The sequence below is a fragment of the Dermacentor silvarum genome, chromosome 1, assembly GCF_013339745.2.
Source record: "Dermacentor silvarum isolate Dsil-2018 chromosome 1, BIME_Dsil_1.4, whole genome shotgun sequence".
Lineage (NCBI taxonomy): Eukaryota > Metazoa > Arthropoda > Arachnida > Ixodida > Ixodidae > Dermacentor > Dermacentor silvarum.
Genome location: NC_051154.1, coordinates 388,728,857 through 388,743,189, shown reverse-complemented (window position 1 = coordinate 388,743,189; position 14,333 = coordinate 388,728,857).

Below are 14,333 nucleotides of genomic sequence, written 5' to 3'. Positions count from 1 at the left end.
CTACTACAAAGTTTAGGCCGTATCTCTACGGGCGGCCATTTAAAGTTGTGACCGATCATCACGCTTTGTGCTGGTTGGCCAACCTACGAGACCCTTCTGGACGATTGGCACGTTGGAGTCTGCGACTCCAGGAATTTAACATCACCATCGTATACAAGTCTGGCAGAAAACATGAAGATGCTGACACGCTATCACGAGCACCTGTTGAATCCCAGAATCCTGACGAGGAAGATGACAGCGCCTTCCTGGGAGCCCTCAGCCGTCCGGATCTGCTCGCTAAACAGCGATCGGACGCTGAGTTAAGGCCCATCATCGATCACTTAGAAGGCGACATCGCGTCCATTCCTCGCCCTGTTTCGCGACGGTTGTCGTCATTTTGCCTACGAGAGGGCATCTTATACAAAAGAAACACAGGTGCCGGCGACAAACCACATCTTCTAGTAGTGCCTCAAGACCTTCGCGACGACATCCTATTAGCCTGCCACGACGAGCCGACATCTGGTCACTTGGGCTACTCAAGGACTCTGGACAGGGTACGACAACTGTACTACTGGCCTAGACTGACTGCTTGCGTCAAACGCTACGTGAAAGGATGTCGTGAATGCCAGCGCCGCAAGTCACCACCCTTCAAGCCTGCAGGCCTTCTACAACCCATCGACCCCCCGCGTACGCCGTTTGATCAAGTTGGAATGGACCTTCTTGGCCCATTTCCCTTGTCTTCCTCCGGCAATAAGTGGATCATTGTCGCAACCGATTACTTGACGCGTTACGCTGAGACGAAGGCACTACCACGCGGGACAGCATCTGAGGTTGCCCAGTTTTTTATGCATCACATTGTGCTTCGGCATGGCGCACCGTCATTCATCATCACTGACCGAGGGACAGCGTTTACGGCGAAGCTTCTGGACGACATCTTTAAGTTGAGTTACACGAGTCATCGAAAGGCCACTGCATACCACCCTCAGACTAACGGCTTGACAGAAAGACTAAACAGAACACTGGCAGACATGATCTCTATGTACGTGGATGTGCAGCACAAAACGTGGGACGAAATCCTGCCGTACGTAACGTTTGCGTACAACACTGCCACGCAGGAAACTACACGATTCACGCCGTTTCGCCTCGTTTATGGTCGAGATGTTCAAACTATGCTCGACGCCATGATTCCGTATGACGACATCGATCAGCCCGACCAGTTAGCCCCTGACGTCGAGGAGTACATTCAGCGCGCCGAGGAAGCACGTCAACTGGCCCGTGTGCACATAAGACAGCAGCAGTGTACAGATGCAATAAGGTACAATCTCCACCATCGACAAGTTACCTATGAGCCCGGTGACCAAGTTTGGGTTTGGACCCCCATTAGACGGCGAGGCCTCAGCGAGAAACTCCTGAGCAAGTACTTCGGACCGTACAGAGTATTAAGGCGTGTCAGTGACGTGAACTATGAAGTGATTCCAGACGGAGACCTGTCATCACCCAAGCGCCGATTACCACGCCCAGAGATTGTACATGTCGTCCGCCTCAAGCCGTATTTCACACGGTGATGTTCATACAGTGTAGTGGTGAACAAACTTTTTTTTTTCTTTTTTTGCTGTAGTCGCGACGTCCTCCGAAGAACTGCGAAGCGATTGTTTTTTTGTTCCCGACCACAGAACGCATTTTTCGCCTCGTGTTCATGTCCGTATGTGGGCTAGCGCGTTTCCATTTTTTTTTTGTGTGTGTCTTACCTAATTTATGTACTTTCCGTGTACGTCTTGTGGTTGAACATCGAGTCGATGCTTCATTGGGAGGGGGAATAATGCCACCTGGTGTTTTGAGCCAGCAAACGATCAGCATTGCGTGCCCAGCAAGAACGGCGAAGAAGACGACGAAGTCGAAGATCCCGCGCCAGCTGGAGAACCGTCTTTTCGTGTCTGGCATTCTTCGGGTCTGGCTGCTAGTACTGTTGATTGATCTTGCCTTAGCGCGTGACAATATCATGGCTATGGCATGTAAAACCCCAGAATTTATTTGGCCCTGATTGATATTTGGCAGTGTTGGGTAGAAACAGTGTGAGAACAGTAGCGTGGAGGCAACGACTTATAGCTGTGCACACACAGGCATCGCACTGCACTGATCATGGAAGTCAACATATTCGAGAGTCTGGTGATAAACTCTGCATAGATAGCAAAGGCTTTACTAGAGGAAAAGGCTGTTTTTATTCTGATTAAGATCATTTTGTTGGGAACATCAGCATATGTATTTTCAATTTATCCAATAATGCACATTCACACATAAAATTACAATACTGTGCTTTCTTTCCGTGAAATTCATAACTATACAAAGTCCTGAGCACAATTCCCTGCACGTTCTTCTGTGCGATCTTGTCTTTTTAACTTTAGGAAATCGGCCGTCTGTTCTCCTTGGTTTGGGGTGCTAATTATAAATGCAAAGCGATAATAGCAATCTGCGCTACTTTCCCAGAACCACAAAAAGAGACAATAGATTTGTTTTGAGAATACAAAAACGCCTGTGTCCCGTGCATTGGGGGCACGGTAAATATCTCCTTGGGGTCAAAATTAATCCAGAGTCCCCCACTACGGCGTTCCTCGTAATCAAATTGTGGTTCTGGTACGTCAAACCCCAGAATTCTATTAGTGCAAGACCGCAAGAGGGGTACCTGCTTGAAGGAAGCTTGAGACAAGTTCCTGAAACAGGCGAAACCTGGAAAAGCCAAGTCCCTGGAAAAGCGGTCTCAAAGAAATGTGTTGCTTGTCAGTCTCTGCTGTTCCAAGTCTGCTGCTGCTTTTGCTTATGAATAGAAAACGTATGCATCCCTCGAAAAAAAAGTGTGATCGAAGCAAGTTTTAAACCATTTGTACTGTCTGCGTGCTTTCTTTTATATCTTCAAAAGAAACTGCGCTAGCCTCGTCCTGTCTGCCGGATTTGGCGAATTTTAAATGTTCCCAGGCGGACAGGTGTAGGTGGTGCGATAACGTGTAGTTCAGACATAGGAACCATTGTTAAAAGCGCAACACCACACAACACAAGATAAGACCAGACGAGCACAGGCGCAAACTGACAACTGATTTATTGAAGGCCGATCTCCAGCTATATATACCAACAGGCTGCGCAGGCGCATCGTCACAACAACCCCCCGGAAACATCAAACATATCGCGAAAGAAAATCAATTTCAGCTTTATACAGCGCAATAGAAGTGTCGCGCTTTTAACAATGGTTCGCTTTGTTGTTGCGCTTTTAACAATGGTTCCTATGTCTAAACAGCAACTAGCCCAACAGTCAACTCTTTTAGTGTAGTTCAGAGTACAGTGATTTAAGCGCTATCACACCGCCGGTAGTGTGCAGTAGTTTCGCACAACATCAATAGAGCAGGAACATACAATCCAATCTTTTCTCACAAAATTCCAAAAAATGAAGTGGGTGGTCTATAATAATTTTTTTATTTGCCATACTATGTTTCAAGAGATTGCGTTTGTTTTAAACATGTATTTGAAGCATTTCTGATGCTGAAAAATTAACTCATTTTTCCCCAAAAACGGTAAAAATGGCTTAAGGAGCTAAAGGGCCCCAGGAGGCCAAAGTTTATCCGGGGCCCTCTACTATACCCTGTCTCATTGCCTCTGCGTTGCTTTCCGGCTTTAAACTCAATCAATCAACCTTCAAGTGAAAAAACTCGAACACAATGCACAGGTGACCTGGAGGTGAAGCTGAACAACCAGCTGGAACTTCAGAGGAAATCCGAGGAAGAGTGCGTCTATGAGTGCGTCTAAGGAGGCACTGAAGCAGCAGATAGACGAGCTCACCGCGGAGGCTGCGGAGGAGAGGTTGCAGGCAGAGTTGGAAGAGCTTCAGAACCAGTGTGAAGGCGGCAAGGCCTCGGCCTCCGATATGGGCCAGCTCACGGCGGAGAAATAGAGCTCAGAGCCTGGCTCTGACTGGCGCAAGTTATTGCAGCAGCTGCAAGTTATAGTACCTGCTTTTCTTTTTATTGAGTCTGCATAACGTGGACTGCGCAAAGAAGCTCATAGCCGCTTTTGCCTCCATTAATTCTCAAAATAATATGATGTCTGCCGAAATGAAGAAATCAAATCTAGCTCTGAGCTGCCATGTGGAAAGAGAAATGCCTCAACCAGCAATCTCTTCGTGAGCGAAGAGAGGCAACGTAAGTATGGCTTCACCAAGTAGCGTGTGTAGTTCACTGTAACGGTTGTCTATAGACAGTTTAAACTTTGTGTGCGGGAAGCAGCATCATAGACTGTTGGTTTCTCAATTTTGCGCTGTGACTTCGAATTAACATAGTCGTGAGACACCGAACCCTTCTATACACTCATTTTCATGGACACGAGCCAACCGCCGCCCTAGGCTTTGATGGCGAGAAGAAAAAAACTCTAGCGTTGCGCATAATGGTAGCATTCCAGTGCTTCTGTAATATATTCCATTTGCCGCGAGATCGAACTATAGGTGACAGCACCGTCGCCACATTAGTGTGGATAGGCGGTGGATGGTGCGTATTGAAATGAACGCGTCAGCGTTCCGCTGTGAACAATTTGGCCTCATTTTCTTGTAATAAAGCGCGCTGACTACACTGAGCTGTACTTCAAATCGCTTGGAAGAGCTAGACAAACTGATTTTTTTTGCCTTCATCCTGAATTACATCGGAGAACTGATTTATATCGTATTTCACCGTTCAATTTGTTTATTTCCAAACATGTGGCGCGAGTGCATGCGTTAATTTCAATGCTGCTGTAGTGAACGTATTGTGAGTGTAATGCGACATTACCGGCGAACATTGAAGCGCAAACTTCACGCTCTTGCGGTGACGGGAGAATTCAGGAGGAGGGCAAGCCGATGTCGGGTGGCGTGTACATGAAAGAACATCGGCGCAAATCAGCGACGATCGGCTTCAAGGTGGATGCTGGCAAGCTTTGTATCTCGGAAGGCGCTTTGGCCTTCCGAGATCCAGGGTGCTTTGGCCGTGGCCCTCACGTCGATGACACGGTGCCCGCAACAACGACGTCTCTCCCTATCCACTCGCTGTTCCCGTTTGCCAGTGTTTCGCTGCTAAGACCAACCATAGGCACAGGGTAGCCTGGGAAGGCCTCAAGAGCCTCTGAACAAGATCGTGTTGCCTGGCTGTAGCAGCAGTGGTGGTCACACACCGCATGCGAGCTGCCTCCTGAAGGCGACTCTTGACGCATGCTACCGACAGCTTGGCTCGGCTCGCCCTCGCCTCACGCTTCAACTGTACAGTCGCTTCAGTTCTGACCTGTATTTGTGCCGCTGTCAACCTCTCAACATTTTTCACATGTTTTTAAATTGCTAGAGCATGAACCAGTCGATAAAGGATCGAGTGCACAGACTATATGAGTGAGCCATAGGACTCATTGATGTGAATTGCCTGCTCTGCTGTAAACTAGTGCCACTTTCATAGTCACACTATCGCTGTCTTGTGCCATTTCCCCATTGTGCTATTGCCCCATCTGAAAAAAACTGTGCGTGTGATCTTGCGCTTGTCCTGAACCTTTTCACCCAAGTGAATCCAAACAAAATGTGAGGAACGTCCTAACCATCACAACTGCTAATAAATCCGAGATCACCCTGTGATCTTAAAACCTAATAACCTCATTGTTTTACACCGTGAACTCTTATGGGCTCATTCGAATAGCCGTTTCGTGTCGCGATGATGCTGCCACCGGCGGCCGCGTAAACGCTATCGCCGGAAATTCGAAAAAAGCACCTGATTCTCGCCGGGATCGGACCCGCGCCCTCTGCGTGGGTGCCGGATACTCTACTACTGAGTCACGCAAGCACTTGCTATTCGGTCGCGGAAAATACCCTAAGGCCAATGCAGGGTGAGACGATTCGAGCCTCCGTCAGTATGGTGGTGCCATCTAGCTAAGATGCCTGCAAACGCAGCGTCCGCAGGCACAGACGACGATATGCGATTCAGACGAGGCGCGCAATCAACGCGCTCCCGAGCTGCCGAGCCTCCGCCAGTATGGTGGCGCCATCTAGTAAAGGTGCCAGCAAACGCGGCGCGCACGACATGTAAGTTGTAATTGTAGAGCTTAATAACCCGCAGCTCGCCGTCGACGCCGGGCGGACAGTTCAGATCGTTCTCGTCAAAACGAGGCGAACAGACTGTCGCGAAGACTCTGTTGTGCGTGGTGCCCAAATTGGGGCTACTCTTGAGCCGCTCCACCAGCTTACGCCATGACTGTGCTGCGTGTGCCGCGCAGGCCTGTGAGTTTTTTGTCTGCTTATTTTTAAAATTTGTTGTGTGCTGCTTCATTTACTGCTTATTGTGGTACTTGTCGCGTAGCAACAGGAAGTGGACCTGGAAAATACTTAATGAAGAAACAAGCAAGGAGTAAGATTTCATGCTCTCTGCTGATCCCAGCATAGTGCAGAATTTAGAAGTGCTAGTAGGGGTAAAGTACAGTCGCCATAGGTTAGTGAGGTCTAGGATTTCTCTAAATTTGAAGAGTAAAATTAGTCGAGAAGAAACAGGCCCACCTAGACGCAGTGGGGGTAAAAGCGTACGAATTTAGGCTGGTGCTCGCAAACAAATATGCTGCTTTAGAACAGAAAGATTAAGATAACAGAGGTAATGAATGAAACCGTAACTAGGTGGATCTCAGAAGCAGCAATTGAAGTGGGAGGTAAGGCGCCAAGGCAACTAGTAGGTAAGCTCTCCCAAGGAACAAAGGACCTAATAAAGAAACGGCAATACATGAAAGTGTCAAACTCGAGTGGTCAGATAAAATTCGCTGAACTGTCGAAACTGATCAACAAGAAGAAAGCAAGGGATATCCGAAATTACAACATGGAAAAGATTGCGGAAACAGTAAAATACGGACACAGCATGAAATCAGTGAGAAGAAAACTAGGCATAGGACAAGGCAAAATGTATGCACTGAATGATAAGAAGGGTAATATCATCAGCAATTTCGATGAAATAGTAAAAGCAGCGGACGAATTCTATACTGACCTGTACCCGGAGCCGCCAAGCTACTTTCATGCGAAGTAGTGATGAACAGGATACAGAGGCCCCTTCTATAAATAGCGATGAAGTTATAAAGGCCTTGAAAGACATGACCAGGGTAAAAGCTGCTGGAGAAGATGAAATAACAGTCGATTTAATCAAGGATGGAGGACTTAGCATACTTTAAAAGCTTGCGGCCGATTATACGCAATGCCTCACCACTTCAAGTGTACCAGGAAGCTGGAAGAACGCCAACATTATATTCATCCATAAGAAGGAAGACGTTAATTAATTGAAGAATTATAGACCCATTAGCTTGCTCTCAGTATTGTATAAAATATTCACTAAGGTAATTTATTCACGAAGGTAACTTCAGCCAACCAAGAGAACAAGCTGGCTTCAAGAAGGGATATTCTACGATGAATCATATCCATGTCATCAACCACGTAATAGAGAAATCTGTGTAGTATAATCAACTTCTCTATATGGCTTTCATAGATTATGAAAAGGCATTTGATTCAGTAGAGATACCAGCAGTCATAGAGGCATTGCGTAATCAAGGAGTACAGGAGGCATACCTGAATATTGTAGCAAACATCTACAAGGATTCCACAGCTACCTTGGTTCTCCACAAGAAAAGTAGAAAGTTACCTAGCAAGAAAGGGGTCAGGCAAGGAGACACGATCTCCCCAATGCTATTCACTGCATGCTTAGAAGTATTCAATCTCTTAGACTGGGAAGGCTTAGGAGTGAGAATCAACGACAAATATCTCAGCAACCTCCGGTTTGCATATAACATTGCCCTATTCAGTAACAATTGGGACGAATTACAACAAATGATTGAGGACCTTAACCGAGAACGTGTAAGAGTGGCGTTGAAGATTAATATGCACAAGACAAAGATAATGTTCAATAACCTGGCAAGGGAACAAGAATTCAGGATCGCCTCTAGAGTCTGCAAAGGAGTACGTTTATCTAAGTCAATTACTCACAGGGGACCCTGATCATGACAAAGACATTTATAGAAGAATAAAATTGGGCTGGAGTGCATACGGCAGGCATTAACAAATCCTGACTCGGAGGTTACCACTGCCATTGAAAAGAAAAGTGCACAATCATTGCATTCTACCGGTGCTAACATATGGGGCAGAAACTTGTAGATTAACAAAGAAGTTTGAGAACAAGTTAGGGACCGCACAAAGAGCGATAGAACGAAAAATGTTATGCCTAACGTTAAGAGAGAGGAAGAGAGCGGCATGGATCAAAGAACAAACAGGGATAGCCGATATTCTAGTCGACATTAAGCGGAAAAAGTGGAGCCGGGCAGGCAATGCAATGCATAGGATGGATAACCGGTGGACCATTAGAGCTACAGAATGGATACCAAACGAAGGGAAGCGCAGTCGTGGACGGCAGAAAACTAGGTGGAGTGATGTGTTAGGAAATTCGCAGGCGCATGTTGGAATCAGCTAGCACAAGACAGGGCTAATTGGAGATCGCAGGGAGAGACCTTCGCCCGGCAGTGGACATAAATATAGCCTGATGATGATGATTATGACGCCTTCGTAATGTAATGATGGTGTTGATACGTACATAGAAAGCAAAAAAAAAACAGGCAGACAAGTTTTGTGTCAGTAATCTATAAATATCCTGAAACCATATGCAAGCAGATCTACACAGAGCCACTGAAATCTCAGTGCACCAGGTTGTATGCAAATATTGTTACGGTGAAGAGAAAAAGAGAACGTTGACTGATCTGAAGAGGACGGAAAATCCACTCAGTCTAGCTGGGCTCTCTTCATTCTTCGTCAGCGCTATATTTCTGTAGATACACCCTGCAACTACTTATCATAGGTGCAAGAATATTGTCTGGTATAATTACATGAACATTTAATTTTCCTCCGCCAACTGAGAAAGCTCAATTTTTATAGTTTCTTTGCCGGCTTACATTTAATGCTTTTGTTTCTGTATGTTTATTTGTCATTTAGACTACACATATTTAGTTTTTGGCGATTTTGGAACAGTGACACGGAATGCATCCTCGCCTTTTTTTTCCTAAAAATCAGATATCATTCGAAATATTTCCCGTTCAATTTCGCCAATATCCAAACGTAGCGTGGCAGGAGGGCCAGAAAAGGCATGCCCACTATTACGTCGCATGGTGAGACGGAAACTCACGCGAGGAAATACGTGATGATGTTGGAATGGTCGCCTGTCGCGGCAGATGCTGGCCAGGGCAAAACTTCCCGCGTCAGTTCACTGCCGCAACGTGCAGGGTACTGATGCGGCTAATGAGTTATTGCTTACTCGCCAAAGAAACACAGGTGAATGAGGAAAAACTGTATTTTCACAGCATACAAATATGCGAATTGAAATAAACATCACCGTAAAAAGTAAAACCCAGTGGAAGCGAACGGCGCCCGTCGACGATCGAGCCGTAACTGTTCCGATCAAGGCTGACCCATCGTTTCACTGGTTTGCCGTCAGATCCAGGGCTAGAAGTCGAGAGACTAGATAGCTGCGCTTGTAGGAACCGTACACGGTCAGGCTCGGGGTGGCGCATGAGAAGTTTGACGACGCAGTGCCAGCGCCTTGCCTGCAGTCGTCTAGTCATGCCGCGACACCAGCGATGGTAGTGCAGTGTAAAGCCGCTGGTCATATTGAAAGGGACGACCGCGCGACCAGCCGCTCAGCTTAATTCACAGAGTAAGCGTGGCAGCCAGAGCCCCCTGGAGGATCCACTCATCTTCTGCCGTGACAGCCGGTACCGGGTGCAGCCGCAGACGCCCGACGCTGTTGCGATGCTGCGCGAGGCTGCCCGTGCATCCTGTCGCCATTGGGCGGCGTTCGGTGACATCGCCCCCGTCCTGCTGGCTACTATGAGCGGTAGTGACCTGTACAGACAGGACAGGGATCGTTGTGCGATTGTGGGACTGATTAAAATCTATTAGGCGGCAGCGGTACTTGCTGGGTCTGGCTCGCTTGGATAACTGCGGTGATCAAAACAACAATGACGTCAAACAAACAGTTTGAAACTGCGTGCACTGTGGTGTATTTAGAGTTAGGGCGTCAAATCCTGCAGTCAAACTTTTATTATTTTTTTTTTTCGTTCGAGTACTGAATGAAAGAAATGCAAGTCCGGTTATAGTTAGTGCTGATTCATTGTTCATTGCAGCGCGCCAGGAAGACAACGGACAGGAATGACGTGAACACGCAGCACGTTGATTCTTGACTGAATTTTACTCGAAGAAACTCAGTGGGCAAAATAATGTGCATGCGTAGACTTCCACGGTTTAAAGAACCATTTTTGCGCTCAGGCTACCCACGATATTCGAAAATCGTTGCACTCATCTCCTTTCCCTCTTAGTTTCTTTCCCCACAGGAGCTTTTCAGTGCCGTGAATAAAAGCGACAAATATCAAAAACAATGTGAACCTTCCTTCAAGCTCTCGTTATCGCCGCATTTTCTTTTATAATTTTCTTGGAAGGATTCAACCACCTTTTCACTGCAAGTGCGATACGACAGGCTAAAACAACAACTTATTGTTCCTAATAATGCAAGATGCGGCAAAAATTATTCTTTTTTTCGTTATGACTGTCAATGGCCGTCGTCTCTTGGAACTCAGGAACGCACCCGGATGAATTGCTATGCTGCGCCAAATACGCTTACTGATCTTGCTTTTCTACGTTCCTTCGACGCGCCCTCAAGCTGGTGTTTGCAGACAGTCCAGTCTCCCCAACATGAACTCTGTGCAACGAAGTAGACGACGTCGTCACTGCTGTGTGGCTGAAACTCGTGAGGATACACGTTTTCTCTTTCCACCCTTTCTGTCCGCGATAAAGCGGTCGATTACACTTTAAGGCTCGCGCTTGCCCTGAAACTGAGCCAAGAACGATTTCTATTATCATCCAGATCGAACTAAACGTGGCACCATGCCATTGACGCATAACTTAGCATGGCTGGTGCGCGGCACGGAACGAAATGCAGATCGCCGCCACTAAAATTGAACGATTTCTGTCCACTTTCATGTAATAAAACACGCATTGGAGTGCTAGCATGCTGTCTTGTAAACTGACAGACTTTTTTTTTCGAGATGGGTAGAACATTTCTGACTTGAAACATGTCGCGGAAGTCTTTGGTCGTCCTGCTTTCCGTAAACTTCCGGCCGAACAACGCCTGCGCGGGCGCGCCCAGCAGCCAGGTGAGAATTTCTCCAGCTACATCGAAGAGGTCGTTAATCTGTGCAACAGAGTCGACGCAACGATGCCAGAAGCTGACAAGATCAGGCATATCCTCAAGGGAATTGACGACGACGCCTTCCAGATGCTGGTCGCCCGGAACCCGACGACAGTCTCTGTCGTCATTGCGCTGTGTCAGAGTTACGATGAACCTCAAAGGCAGCGAGTAGTCACACGACATCCGCCATCAGAATTCGCCACTGTCTCAGCCTCTGAACGCCGTGTCATCGACGAACAAGTGAGCGATATGCTTCGGCGTTGCGTGATTCAGCCGTCCCTTAGCCCGCGGGCGTCGCCAATCGTCCTCGTGAAAAAGAAAGATGGTTCTCTTCGCTTCTGCGTAGATTACAGACGCCTTAAAATTACGCTCAAAGACGTATATCCATCCCCTACTGCACGTAGGCGATGCTCTTGACTGTTTGCAAGGTGCCGAGTTCTTTTCCTCTTTGGATTTGCGGTCTGGATATTGGCAAGTCCCCATGGCAGAGGCTGACTGCTCGAAAACCGCCTTCGTCACAACGGACGGTTTATACGAATTTATTATCATGCCAGTCGGCCTATGTAATGCGCCCGCTACTTTCGAGCGTATGATGAACAGCATCTTGTGCGGTCTCAAGTGGCACACGTATTTGTGCTACCTAGATGATGTCTTCTCACCTGATTTCCCGACTCACCTCCAACGACTAAGAGAGGTATTAAGCTGCCTTACTAAGTCTGGCCAGCAGCTTAATTTAAAAAAAATGCTTCTTTGCTGCCCGTCAGCTGAACATCTTAGAGTACGTCGTATCCAAAGAAGGCGTGCTTGCGGATCCTGCAAAAATCCCTGCAGTTGCGGAGTTCCCCAAACCCACTAACCTGAAGACACTACGCAATTTCTAAGGCCTCTGTTCCTATTTTCACCGCGTTGTGAAGAACTGAGCTACGTTCATCGCCCCTTTGACTCAACTGCTGGCTGCATAACGCCCTATCCGCCCGGTCAAAAGCCGGCGATGACGCCTTCACGACCCTTCACCATCTGCTCACCTCTCGTCCTATTCTGCGATATTTTGACCCCGCTGCCCCAACTGAGGTACATACAGGTGCTAGTGGAGTCGGCCTTGTGGCGGTTCTTGCCCAACGCAAACGTTGTCTTGAGGAATACATCGTTGCTTATGCTAGCCGCACGCTGACAAAGTTGGAGCTAAACTACTCTGTTACAGACAAGGAGTGTTTAGCCATACTCTGGGCCCTTACTAAATTACGACCTTATTTATACGGCTGCCAATTTGATGTAGTAACAGACCACCATGTGCTGTGCTGGCTGTCCTCATTGAAAGACCCATCTAGCCGCCTCACACGCTATGCAGAAACCGCTGCACTTACATCTACCACTGCCCAAGACGTCGGATCATTCATACTGCGGCATTTTGTTCTTTGTCACGGAGACCCTCGGGAACTTCTTAGTGATCGAGCCCGCGCTTTTCGATCTGAAATCGTGACGTCGCTTATGAAAGAGTGTCACATTATCCACAGGACCATTAGCGTATACCATCCGCAGACTAATGGGTTGACGGAGCGTTTCAAGCAAACTCTTGGCGACATACTCGCCTTGTACGTCGCGTCCGACCATTCCAACTGGGACGCTGTGCTTCCGTTCGTCACGTTTGCCTATACTACTGCCACTCAAGCCACCACCTGTTTTGTCCGTTTTTCTTACTGTGCGGCCGCGAACCTTCATGCACCATCCATACCACTCTGCCCTACCAGCCTGATTCATCAGAATGTGTTCGTCTCAAGCTGCGCAGCATGCTGAAGAATGCAGACAACTCGCCCGCTGTCTTACCACCGCAGATCAGACACACCAGTAGCTTCGTCGTGGTGGCTCTGACCCCCCAAGCTTACCTATATACCCATTGATTGGTTTGACTGTGGATTCCACCTTTAGCTCCCGGTCTTTCTTCTAAGCTGCTCCCACGATATCATGGACCTTACCGTGTAATTTCACGAACCTTCCCCGTGAACTATGTCGTAGAGCCTGTGTCGCAGTCCTCTGATCAGCGCTGTCGTGGTCGCGAAACTGTTCGGCTCAAGCCCTTCTACGATCCCTCTATGTTACCTTATGCTCAAATCGCCAGGATGGCGCCTTTTTCTCCGGAGGATAAATGTAACGAAGGAGCAGCGCCGGTTAGCCCGGCGCATCTCCAGCGTATGAAATGTAACGAAGAACAAGTGCGGGTCAGTCAGGTGCATCACCAGCACTTTACGCACGGGGCCACTTCTGACTGCTCGCAGGGTTCTGACTACCGCACCGAGTTACACATCTCACTCCTTGCGTATCCTGTCAATAAACGGGTGCGACTCTTTTCACAGCAAATCCGTGCAGGGTGGGGCCTCGCCTCGATGACGTATCACCATTTTCTTTTTTTCCTCTCTGTTTGGCGGCATTGGAACGAAGAACACGCTGGGCTGGTGGTGACTAGGCACATCTGTGGCTGCTGTTAAGGGCTCGATGCTATTCCTAAATAAACGCATCACTGTTTTGATGATCCAAATATAACCTCACTATCAGGGAGGGAGAAGTCTACCTGACTTAAACACTATTTTTATTGGGGGTGTTGCTACTCTGCGCTCCGCAACAACCCCTCAACGACCGCCGCTTCGTGTCGGCGCCCGGCACCGCGGCTTCCGCCGCAGAACCCGGGCACAACCGACCGCGCCGCAAAACAGAGAGGAAAGAAAGAAGAAAATGGTGATACCAAGAAAGAAAAGAAACTTATTGCCGAGGTGGGATTCGAACCAGCGTACCACCGGCCCCAAGGCGAGCGTAGTAACCACTAGGCCATATACAGCCACGCTTCCGGAGCATGCATTCATGCGAACCACATGATTGCGTTGGAGCATTGTCGTCTTCGTCGAAAAAAAAGAAAATGGTGAAACGTCATCGAGGTGAGGATCCTCCCCTGCACGGATTTGTTGTGAAAATAATCGCACCCTCAATGAACAACTTGACACATGTTTCAATTACATTAGAGGGAGTCGCCTGTTTAAACCTCATGTGATAAAAACACGTTATAGCATTATACCTAATAGGCCTATATCCTGGCAACCGTACTGCTCACTCGCTTACGTT